Source organism: Carya illinoinensis, chromosome 11 (genome assembly GCF_018687715.1).
Source record: "Carya illinoinensis cultivar Pawnee chromosome 11, C.illinoinensisPawnee_v1, whole genome shotgun sequence".
In the NCBI taxonomy this organism is placed as follows: Eukaryota; Viridiplantae; Streptophyta; class Magnoliopsida; order Fagales; family Juglandaceae; genus Carya; species Carya illinoinensis.
The window spans coordinates 10,055,815-10,067,256 of record NC_056762.1 but is presented as its reverse complement, the minus strand read 5'-3'; the positions used below and the strand labels follow the sequence as shown (position 1 = coordinate 10,067,256).

Sequence of the window (11,442 nt, the reverse complement as noted above, 5' to 3'; positions counted from 1 at the left end):
CAAATAAATAAAGCAAAAAAAGTAACTGTTATAATCTTTCTAACTCTCTATTTGTAGTCCAGTTTTGTGCACCATTTCTTTTTTTATTTAAATGGTAAAAATGATCAATTGTAAGCCTGTTATGAATCCACTACTCACTCTTGAAAACCGACTTGCATAGGAATGGTGCCTAGGAGCTTATAAATCATTAACCAATCACATACTTAGTCAATGTGGGATCATAACAACCACCACGTCCACAGTGGTTCCAGCGCTCACACGGGCTGGTTGTGCGCTAGATCTTTCCTAAACCTAGACAAACACTGCGCGCCATGCCGGCATCATCCCCATGCCGCACGATTGCAACCGTCGCAACATGGCCCTTATGTGAGGTATCTCTAATACCATTTGTTATAAACTCACTAAGTAGAACTCACCTTTGAAAACCGACTTGCAAGGAAATGGTGCCTACAGACTTATAAACCACCAACCAATCCCATACTTAGTCGACTTGGGATCGTAACAGCGCCATTTCAAGAACAGTTTAGATACCACGGTTTGCGACCAAGCAGCATTATAGCAATAGAACATCAAAGAAGAAAAAGAAAAGAATAGAAAATCTCAACATTCTTGAGAGAGCGTAGCCAGAATCCTGGGGAAAAAAAAAAAAAAAAAGCTATACCAACTTCACCCAGTATATACTATTCTCAGGACAAAAAGAGAAAGAAAGAAAAGGCAAGAGAGAGATTAAACAATGGCAGAGTTGAGGGATTTTACTGTGTGTTTACCGAGTGGGTTCTCTTTCCAGGCCGTTGCATGGTCGCTATATTCTTCTTTAATCTTTATGTCCTCTCTTTTCATCCTAATTCTCCTCCTTGGAGACAGAAAAAGATCATCCTGGGGGACAAGGTACACTATAAGAGAAGCAGATTTTTATAACCAAAACTTAGTGACCAAACTATAGGAAATAATTCTTTTGGTTACTAAATTTTAATCACAAAAGTTCGCTTCTCTTATAGTGGTAGTGAATGGGATCCACCCAGAAGAACCGAGAGAGAAAATGTAAAGAACGTGCGTTTAAATTCGGGGGGGGGGGGGGTTTAATGTACAATGGTGATGGCCCAAGGGCCAGGACAGAGTGCCATTTTATATGTTTACTGTGAACTTCTCTCTGAGCTCTACCTTTGTCTTGGAAACGAACAAGAAAACGATTGGCTTAAGACGTACGTGTGTCGCAACTTTTCTTTGGCAACTGTTGAGGGTTATGGCGGGAGTAACACTGAACACAGTTACACCTTTCTCCCAGTTCATTTCCAAACCTTTCGAATTATATTATCTCAATATTTAAGTACGGATTTAGTTATATAAATTATTTTATCTCATATAATTATTATAATTTTTTAAAATTTTAACACAAAATATAATAAATAATTTAGTTTTTTTAATTCTAAAATAAAATTAATATTAAAAAATTATATTATAATAATATTTTATTCAACTTTCAACAAAACATTCCATCATATCTCATCTGAACTATGTAACCAAACAAGACTTAAATATTATTCAAACACAAAAAAATTTCAATTTTAAATTTTTAAATTTTTCATCTAATCATTACAACTTTCTAAACTTTTAAACAAAACACAAAAAAATAATTCAACTTTTCAAATTTCAAAATAAAAATTATATTCTTATACCCTCTTAATTTTATAATTTTTTTTCAAGCCCCATAAAAATTATCACAATTTTCTCTATTATTCAAATTATTTCAATATTATTTATAAATTATCTCACTATTATTCACAAATTTATCATTTGATCTGTATAGCAAAACAAGATCTAGAGTTGTACTAGTTTGTAAATTTGTCTCTTTTTTTATAATATGATAACTTTTGATGCATATTTGGTTAAGATAATGTGTAAAACTGGCTTTTACCTTCTCCAATTGCACACCATCGTGTCATGATTTTATAATCAACTAAAAAATAATGGTAGATATAATCTCACATAAAGTCTTTGAAAATAAATAGATGGTCCATCTTTAAAAAATAATCCCATTTTTTTATGTAAATCTTAAATATGTTTTTTTTTCCTTTTTTTTAAAGACTGTATGGTACTTACATAACTATAATCAAGTTAAACTATTTTAAAATAAAAACTTTAAACTCGTAAAATTCTAATGCAAATTACTTTTAAGAAGAATTTTAGGTGCTGTTTGAATAGTGAATTGAGATGAAATGAAAGTTAAAAGTTATATAAAATATTGTTAGAATATTATTTTTTAATATTATTATTGTTTTGAATTTGAAAACGTTAAATTATTTATTATATTTTGTATGAGAATTCGATAAAATTGTAATAATGAGATGAGATAAAACATTTTCATTGTCCAAATTGGGCCGGCTAGTTTGGGTACTAGAGCATTATGATAATACTCCACTACTATTTATTATTTTATCATTACTTTTTATTACTATTCAGTATTATTTAATATTTTTTCATTATTATTCATAGAATATCTTATATTACTTCACTACTATTCACAGAATATCTGATATCACTTAGATCCTAATTGTAGATTTTTCCATAACTTTTTCTAACATCTAAAAACTATTTCTTCTTATAATTTTTCTCTATTTTTTTAACATCTATAAATAATTTCACATATTTAAAAAGTTTTGAAATTTTAATAAATTAGTTTCAAAGAATTTTTGTTTGAAAGAAAGTTTTTTTTTTTAATAAAAATACTTTTTTATTCCAATTCAAAATAAGAAATATTCATATAAAAATAGTAAATTAGATAATATTTATGTGAAATACTTTAACAATAAAAGATTACATAAAAGTAATCTAAAAACTAACGTGATTTGATATGATTAATTTTTCATAATATTGTATAATTACTTTTATAAGAGAAAGTACGTACAGATAATAATATTATTATTTTAAGATTCATTTTATTTGTTAATATGATATCTTCAGTACCCTACATTAAATCCGGCCATTACTCAAATACATATATATATATATATATATATCTTAATTAGTTTTGTTTTTGTATTATAAGGTCAATGTACAATCCTCAATGATCTGGTCGATCTCGATCTCTGTCGTACGTTCTCCATGCATGCACCCACTGCCAGTGGCCTCCATCCAAATCTCAGCCAGAGTGGCCTTCGCCAGCCTTCTTCTTCCAGCACGATCTAACACTAGTAATAGTGCCGATCCAACTCACGCAGCTCGCCATTGGAAGAACTACATTGCCCCATTTTCATCCAACCATGACTCATGAGTGCCACCGCTGGATCGATCAGAAAGATCAACCTCAGCCTTCTCTAAACACCAAACGCTTATAGCTGGCTTTCCAACCTTAGCTTACTAAGAGTTTTTACAATATTTTTTCAAGATCTTTTTAGCCTCAGATCATCGATCGATCTTATTGCTTAGCTGCCGCCCAGTACTGCTATTGTATACATGAGTTCATCAGGAGGAGTAGTATTCTGGTGTCCGGTTCCGCATGCATGCATGGACCTCATTGGCCATCCAAGACTGTCATGTCCCGCCTCCTCAATATTCTGGTGTCACGAGTTCCATGCTTCCAGCTTTCAAAAGTTACATTCATATAATATTGCTTGCTTCATGATCCAACAATGTGAGAAGAAAAATGATGCTTTTGCAGAAGATCAGGAGGTTGTTTTTGAACTTCAATCTCACATTATTAATTTGGAGATCAGTTTTGAGCTCCTTAAAAAAGAGACGAATAAAAAAAGGCCACAACTCTTCTTTGCATGTACTGCACATGTCGACCCATGCGTACCAAGCTGACAACATTTATATCTTCTATATATAAAAAGTATGTATGAAACGGAATTTATTGTTTTAAACGGAAAATCTTGTTTCTCTGTTAGTTTTATTGTTCCCATTAAATAGCAGTTAAGCCACCGTTTGTGGCCATTTGTGTTGTGTCCATTTGAATACCAAGCGAGTGATGATTGGAATTCCATTTTCTCAATTTCAAAATCCCAAAACTCAAATGAATGGATCCATCGTTGTTAAAGGACAATATCTCTTGGAATTTTCTCGATTATAGCTTCATCGGCATTAGATGGCCACGATCGCTTCACCAGCTCTGGCTTCACTGACATCTTCCAATGCTTCGATGTGGAAGAAGATGGTGGGCTTGGTTTCCAGTCTTCCCTTTGATTCCCATGTGCTTTTTCATTCATTTTGCGGTTTATTACGAGGTTCTCTACCGTTGTAGAAGCCTAATGGTCCCAAACCACAGCCGCTGAAATCGTTTTCCAAGTCACCCTCCTCAGCTCAAGACGAGGTTGAGATAGAGATAGCCGAGGTGTTGTACGGGATGGGGAGGCAGCCCTAGGGCCCTTCTAAGCAGGAGATCCTGGGTACCAATTCCATGAAGTTAGACCCAAGAGAAGCCAATAAATCCTAGATCACCCCGCACGGCGAAAGGCTCTGTTCTACCACACAAAAACAGAGCATGCGTTCTCCATTTGCTTGAAATATCTTCAATTGTTTTTTTCCCTTCCCACATATCACAAAAGAGCTGCTCCGAATGAAGTTCCTGGGAAGGTCCATGAAGAAAGAATTCAAGGGCTTTGTAAGGATTTTGATGATTGGAAGCATGTAGCTGCATAACTATCTAGAACATGAAAAAATTTTGTTTTTCAAAGTTACCGAGATTCATTCTTCATTATCATGCTTTGAATTTAATTTTTCATTGTCAATAAAGTGTAAATGGTGTAGTAGCCTTGAAACTTGCCGTTGTGGTCCTTTGCATGCGTCTGTTGTGGTCCTTTTTCATCGTCAAGTATATTTTTGAATATTTCTTTTTTATAGGTTATTAAAGAAAGTATTGAAACTTGCCATGCATGCGCATGATTTTACAAATGTTATCTTAGTTCATGAACACTGTGGTTGGTGTGCCAGATGGTATGACTATAAGACATCTACCTTTTGGTCCAACTATGTATTTTGGATTACTGAATGTCGTAAGTTGTTTGATCATACTTTTATTTCTAAACTTTGGTTTGTCCCAGTTGTTTTGGCCATTGATAATAAAATATTTTCTTGTAGGTTAAGAGACATGACATTAAAGATGAGAAGACCATTGGAACAATGTATGAGGCTTACCCACATGGGTATGTCAAAATGTATTTGTCATTTGCCATTGATGATGTTACGTTATAATTCATGCGCATGTGAAGAAGCCATGTTTTGGTTTGTGTAGTAAAAAACTCAAGTTAAAAACCATATCTTTATAATATAATTGCCAAGCAGATAGAAAACATTTTTACTTGGATCTTTCTCTTAATTTTATTTGAGAAGGATCTTTTTTGTTGGTACAATGCATGTAATTTGTTGCTATTTGTCAAAAAGGTATTTTCAATTATAGGTACTATGAAATTTAATGTTGATGTTTATTATGATAAGTTGGATATTTTTTTGTTTGTTAGCATGCATTATTTTGTTAAAAAATGGTCTTAATTCTACTTGTTAAAATAAGTTGACATGCTAATTTTGATATAATGAATTTTATTTCTTGTCCAGAGACTGACATAGGCTTATGATAGAAATGAACTATATGCTAGCTTATGCATATGCTAAAGCTTCTTTGAGACTATTATATAAATTTTGACTCTTAAAAGTACCTCTACCCATTTAGGAATAATAGTTTTCATAGTTAAACTTTCTTTGCTACTTCTCACCAATGAATTACAATTTTAACGTAGCTTCATATTGCAGCAGTTTATTTATAATAAATAATTTTCACAATAATTTTAGCCAGGTACTAAAATATTAGAAGTCACGATTAATGGAAATCAATTACTTCTAAATTACATAGACCAAAGATAGGAGATGGATCAAGATTCATTAATATAGGCTCATGTTACATGGACTTTTAGAGTGAGAAGTATGATTAAAATTTCCATGCTTTAGGGGGAAATTGTTCTGGGAATAAGAATATCCCCAATGTTGTGCCATGGATCAGTCACGTGGATTTGGTCTACAAGATGATGATGATGCTTAAATTTGTATGCAAGATAATGCTAATGCATTGAAAGCTCAACTTGGTAAACTGAAAACTACTGTTCACAATCTTGTATCTAATACATGGGTATGTCAAAATGTATTTTTCATTTGCCATTGATGATGTTACATTATAATTCATGCGCATGTGAAGAAACTATGTTGTGGTAAAAAATTCAAGTTAAAAAGCATATCTTTATAACATTTTTTTTTTTTGATAGGTAAAACAAATTTTATTGATCAATATAATTGCCAAGCAAATTTGGTTTGTGTGGTAAAACACTCAAGTTTAAAAGCATACCTTTATAATATAGATATTTCCAATGTTTCTTTTCATTGAGTATTGTTCCTATTGAATTTGGGCACTCATTGACAAGAGGATGTCTTTTGAAAGAGACGATCATGCCATATCAAAACATGTAAGAAATGTGTCATCCATCAGTGGGTGTGATCATGACCCGGGTCACTTATTTTCTTCAGATTAAACCACTTCCTTTAATTTTTATGGGAGTCTTGGAAAAGACCTCCAAAACATATTTATTTTCTACAAAAGCAAGCATAAGTCCTAAGTATCTTATTATTTTTTTTTTATATTTGATGAGTTTCCTTTGTTACTAAGTAGTGATGTTTCAATGTTATAGAGCTTTGATGATGAGAGGCCTGTCATTGATGTTGTCATGCGGCATGACAGAGAAGTATGAAGGGCTACTCTTGACACAGAATCTTGAGGATGACCTAGATTGTGGGAAACTTGCTAACTTTATCCCCCTAACTAATTATAGGTATACTCAGTTGCTTGTGACTCTTGCATGTCTTCAAAAGATTGAAAATGGTTCTTGTTCAGGTAGAATGAGGATGATGTTGAAAGCAAAGAATATAATTTACAAATATCCTTGAAAAGAGCAATTTAAGTTTGATGGTATATTAGTATATATATCTTGCAGTTCATCATCACTGATTGCTGCAGTTATAAATTGACTGATACTGTAATTGAGCTTTTCCTTTTCAGTATTTGTTTTCCTCATTTATACAAAACATTTAGGCTGATAACTAAAAATGTTGGAGATGAACTTGGTGTTTATTTATGAATTTGTTCAAAAAACCCCCTCATTATTATTGTTTATATCTAATAATTAATTGTGTGGGTTCCAAAATTAGAATTCCTTAGTAGGTTTGCTGCTCCGACTGTCATGACAAAGTTGCTAAGTTTATATTGCTTGGGGATTCAATCTGTTTTTCTTGCTCATCAGCTTTTCTGGTAAAATTAATATTTGTGCAATCTTGTAGAAGTTTATTTTGCTCGCTCTAAATGAGTGTACCATGGTAGATTACTTTTACAACTTCCAGTTTACCATTACTATGCCTGCAATTGGAGTTTTTCATGACTGTCATATATTTGCTTTTTATAACCTTATTTGATTTTAGGTGGAGATAAATGTTTTATACTATTTCGTGCCTCAGTTTCTCCTTCACTTGGTTATAGTTTCTAATTTATTCTGTTCTTTCTCTAGGGTTAGTCTTAAATCACCTTGATCACATTGGAGAAGAAAACATGCCATTCTGCCAAAATAATGGAAGAGTTTCTTTGCACCAGATGGAAGAGTTTCTATGCATTAAATTATTAATTAATCACCTTCTTTTCTATTTTATTTTTTTATGAAAAGCCATATTGTTTTTATAAAAAAATTATTTCATGCAACTAAACAAATGTGCTTTGTACGTTGCTCCCGACCTAGTATATATATATATATGTGTGTGTGTGTGTGTATGTATATATATACATACACGTGGCTCACAAAGTTGGAAGACATTAGAGGACACATGGACATGAGTAGTAAATTTTTATATGCAATCCATTTTGCGTACTCTTTACGCACTCTACTGATATGATTGATCAAAATAGTTATTTGATACTAAAAAAAGTGATGCAGCCAATCATATTAGTGAATTACTGCACAAAAAAATACATAAAATTGACTCGATGTAGAACATTTGATAATTAGAAATCGAGGTAACTTGTCAGCTGGGAGATATATATTCACATAAGTGACATAAGTGTCTCACATATGAGGGGGAAAGTGTGAGATATTGGCTACGGCGTCCTTTATCTGAAAGTAGCAAATAAACATTATTAATGGAATCTCTCCTAGACGAACATACAGAATGTGGTGGGAGTGATAAGAAATGCCTCTTACGGCACTTTTTCCTCTATATAATTTGGGTGTGGGGATCAACGCCTTAATTTGCTAAGTTATCAATTATATTTAATAGATGTAGTCTTGTGTTGTATTTGGGATCGAACACAATTATTTTCATATATTCTCATACTATTTCGTTATTATTTACAAATTAATAATTTACTACTATTTATAAACCATTTCACTATTATTCACAGATAATTTGAGATACTTTTAACTATATTTAATGGATGTAGTCTGCTATAACTTTGTTGATCACTACAACAAATACAGCCTATTGCCGCCAATAGTTTTTGCAGCAATTGTGGAAAAAATTGCAGGTAATGACCTTTAAGCCACAGAAAATGACCGCCACAGCTTTGCCAATAATGAATTGCCAATTTAACTACCTATTTTGGCAATCTTATGAATTGACGAAAATGATGGTCTATCTTGGCAATTTATGCCGTTGGCATAAGACATTTAGTTTGTCAGTAATACGCCAAACAATCCTCCCAATCTCGAACACTAAACTCATTTCCTAGAATGCAACCTTGCCACTAATATGCTATCTCATCAATTCATAACTTGGGTATTGATGTTTTACCACAGATATAGGTTGTCCGTAATAGAAGGGTGTTGGGAACTTATGTCGCCAACGAAATGTAAATTTGGCAACTTGTATGACTCACAACTTCTTACTTGCGATGAGGTTAGGAAAGTAAGCACCGACTTCAATTGGCATTTCGTACAACTTGATTTCCTTGTAATACGTTAGTATTGGCAACTATGTGTTATGGAAAATAATTTTTAGCAGTAAATTTGGCTCATCAAGTCTGCCTTATAGCTGTTAACCTATATGGTCCAGATCATGAATTATTGGCAATTCAGCAAAGCCAAAAATATCCTTTATTGGCCATCTCATTCTTCGCTATAGCTCAATTGATTTGCAGCTTGCATTTACGTATATATTCCAAATACAACTACCTGCATTGTATTGCCAGTATTGAATGGTCCTGATGACCAATTGTTGCCAATAATCCTCATTTCCCAGAAAACCTCTCCATGTATTTGGAGTACTGGGAGATTTACCTGGCCGGCGTAGCAACAATGCATTTCAACCTACCAATATATACCTTATCTGTTTTTCCAGTACTACACTACAATTCCATATATCTGTATTTTATAAATATATATTATTGGTAAATTGTAGTACTAAGTGGATGATCCCCCCTTAGCCGCGCGCAGTACTACCTTTCCAAAATATCCATCAGATAAATCAAGATTTCAGTTTTACATATTACATTCCCATGGCAAAGAACAGAAAACAATTTGCCCTGAAATTACTAATCATGTATTTAATATATCACTTAGTTCTCCATTGGACATACAATATCCATCCAAATGCACCCTGGTCATCCGTGTGAACATATCCAAGAAACATAAACCCATTTTGTAAAACTATGATCATATCAACACATAGATCAACACCAGTCTCATAAATTTAATGATGATGCCAAAATTGGCATCCTGTTCCATCTGACATGCCCAACCAACAGAAATGTTATATGAGTCCCATATCTATGTCCCAAAACATAACTATTACATATCAATAATATATATTTATCAAGCTTCTAATCTCTTTCCTGGTCAAATGGATCTGTGGGGATCTTCACTCAAAAAAGCAACACCTCCATTTGTCCACATAGATGGCAAGGCTGGGCCCTCATTGTGTCTTGGTTTGACTGCCTGTTCATGTTAGCATCAAACTTTTCTCCCGCTGCCAGGCTTCAGACTCCCTGCACATATGCATTTTGCATAGCCTCATCATAATCCGAAACATGTGAGTTGGGTTACTTCCATCCTAGGTGAGCTGAGAAATTATGTGCAGAATGACAATATTGTGGGATTACTGGTTACCCTATAACATCATGCAACAATCTGCACTCAACAACCACCACTTGGTAGTATTTTTATCCATCGCATGCAGACAAATTCTGTTAATCTAAAGAACTATATCAAGAGTGGAGGGAATACAAAACCCAAACAATTTAACTATTTTACTTGTAGCATTAGGGAAATCCTACACAATGAGGCATCAGATAAATTCCTAAGTAGCAAGGCTGATAAACCACAGAGAAGCAAAATAAATTGAAAATCAGTTTTTAATCCAATCTAGGTAATCATTAATCATTTGTACTCTCAGCCACCAATTGCATGTATTTTTAACCAATCAGCCCAACTATTTAGTTGATCTAAACCATTGACAGTTCGAGTGGATATCCAAATTCACTCAAACTGTCAATGCTTATAGGGTTAACTTTGGGGGGGGGGGGGGAATCTCTCTGAATATGTGTCTGAAATAATGAATATTAACATTATGAAGCATTGGGAGTAAATTGCATACCTTAGTCAAGCTTTTTTGTGTGAAATGCATGGCAGCAACCGTTGGCACATTGTCAACCTATATACTATGCTGACTGTTAAACTAGACACAATGTAGAGACTGCCACCACATCCATATATGTGCATCATCAAAAGAAAGGACCAAAAGACATTAGTACTTCACGAATATAAGCAACTTGTTACTTCAACTACGACTTTCCAAAAAGATCAGTCAGCTGGGCAACAAAAAAGCCACACATTAACCGGATGCCTAGGCATCCATGTTAGTCTCCTGATGAGACTCTCTTTGATTGCATTCCAGGTCAGCTACACGATTGTTCATCGTACTCTGGTAGTCTTTAAACTGATTCTTGAAACTATGCAACTCATCTCTTAGCACCTCTAACTGGCTCTTGTACATATGTGCTTCATTCTTGTTCCTTTCATTCTCTTCAACAATCCTAACATAGTCCCTATTCTTGCGCAATGCTATTGAAGCCTCAGGTATAACCGAGTGTCCAAGTCCTGTTGCATATCCTGCTTTATATCCTAAAACCTCCTTGAAAGCTGCATTGCACTTCTCATTGTTGTTTTCAGTATTCACCTCAGTCTCATCCAATCGCTCAAGCATTAGTTTCTACATCCATGTGCCCAAGGGTAACACCATTAATGCCAGGCAACACTTACTTTAAGCCTAACCTTTAAAAAATTGACTCAACAGCAACTAGATAAACACTTACGTAGTTCTGTTCTGCTTGGCCAGTTATAAAGCATCCCTTCTTTCTTGACCAATGAACTTCTCTGTAAAACTGTATCAAGTTTGGGTCTTCTTCATTCTGCAACCATCAAC

The 11,442-nt window shown here is 33.7% G+C and overlaps 1 long non-coding RNA gene across 1 annotated transcript; it reads right to left on the bottom strand.

Moving 5' to 3' along the window:
* Positions 1-9,485: 9,485 nt before the first annotated feature.
* Positions 9,486-11,442, bottom strand: LOC122280955. Its single transcript, XR_006230100.1, has 3 exons — positions 11,333-11,442; positions 10,615-11,229; positions 9,486-10,006 (listed from the first exon to the last, which is right to left on the bottom strand). It is a non-coding gene; the product is annotated as an uncharacterized LOC122280955 (long non-coding RNA).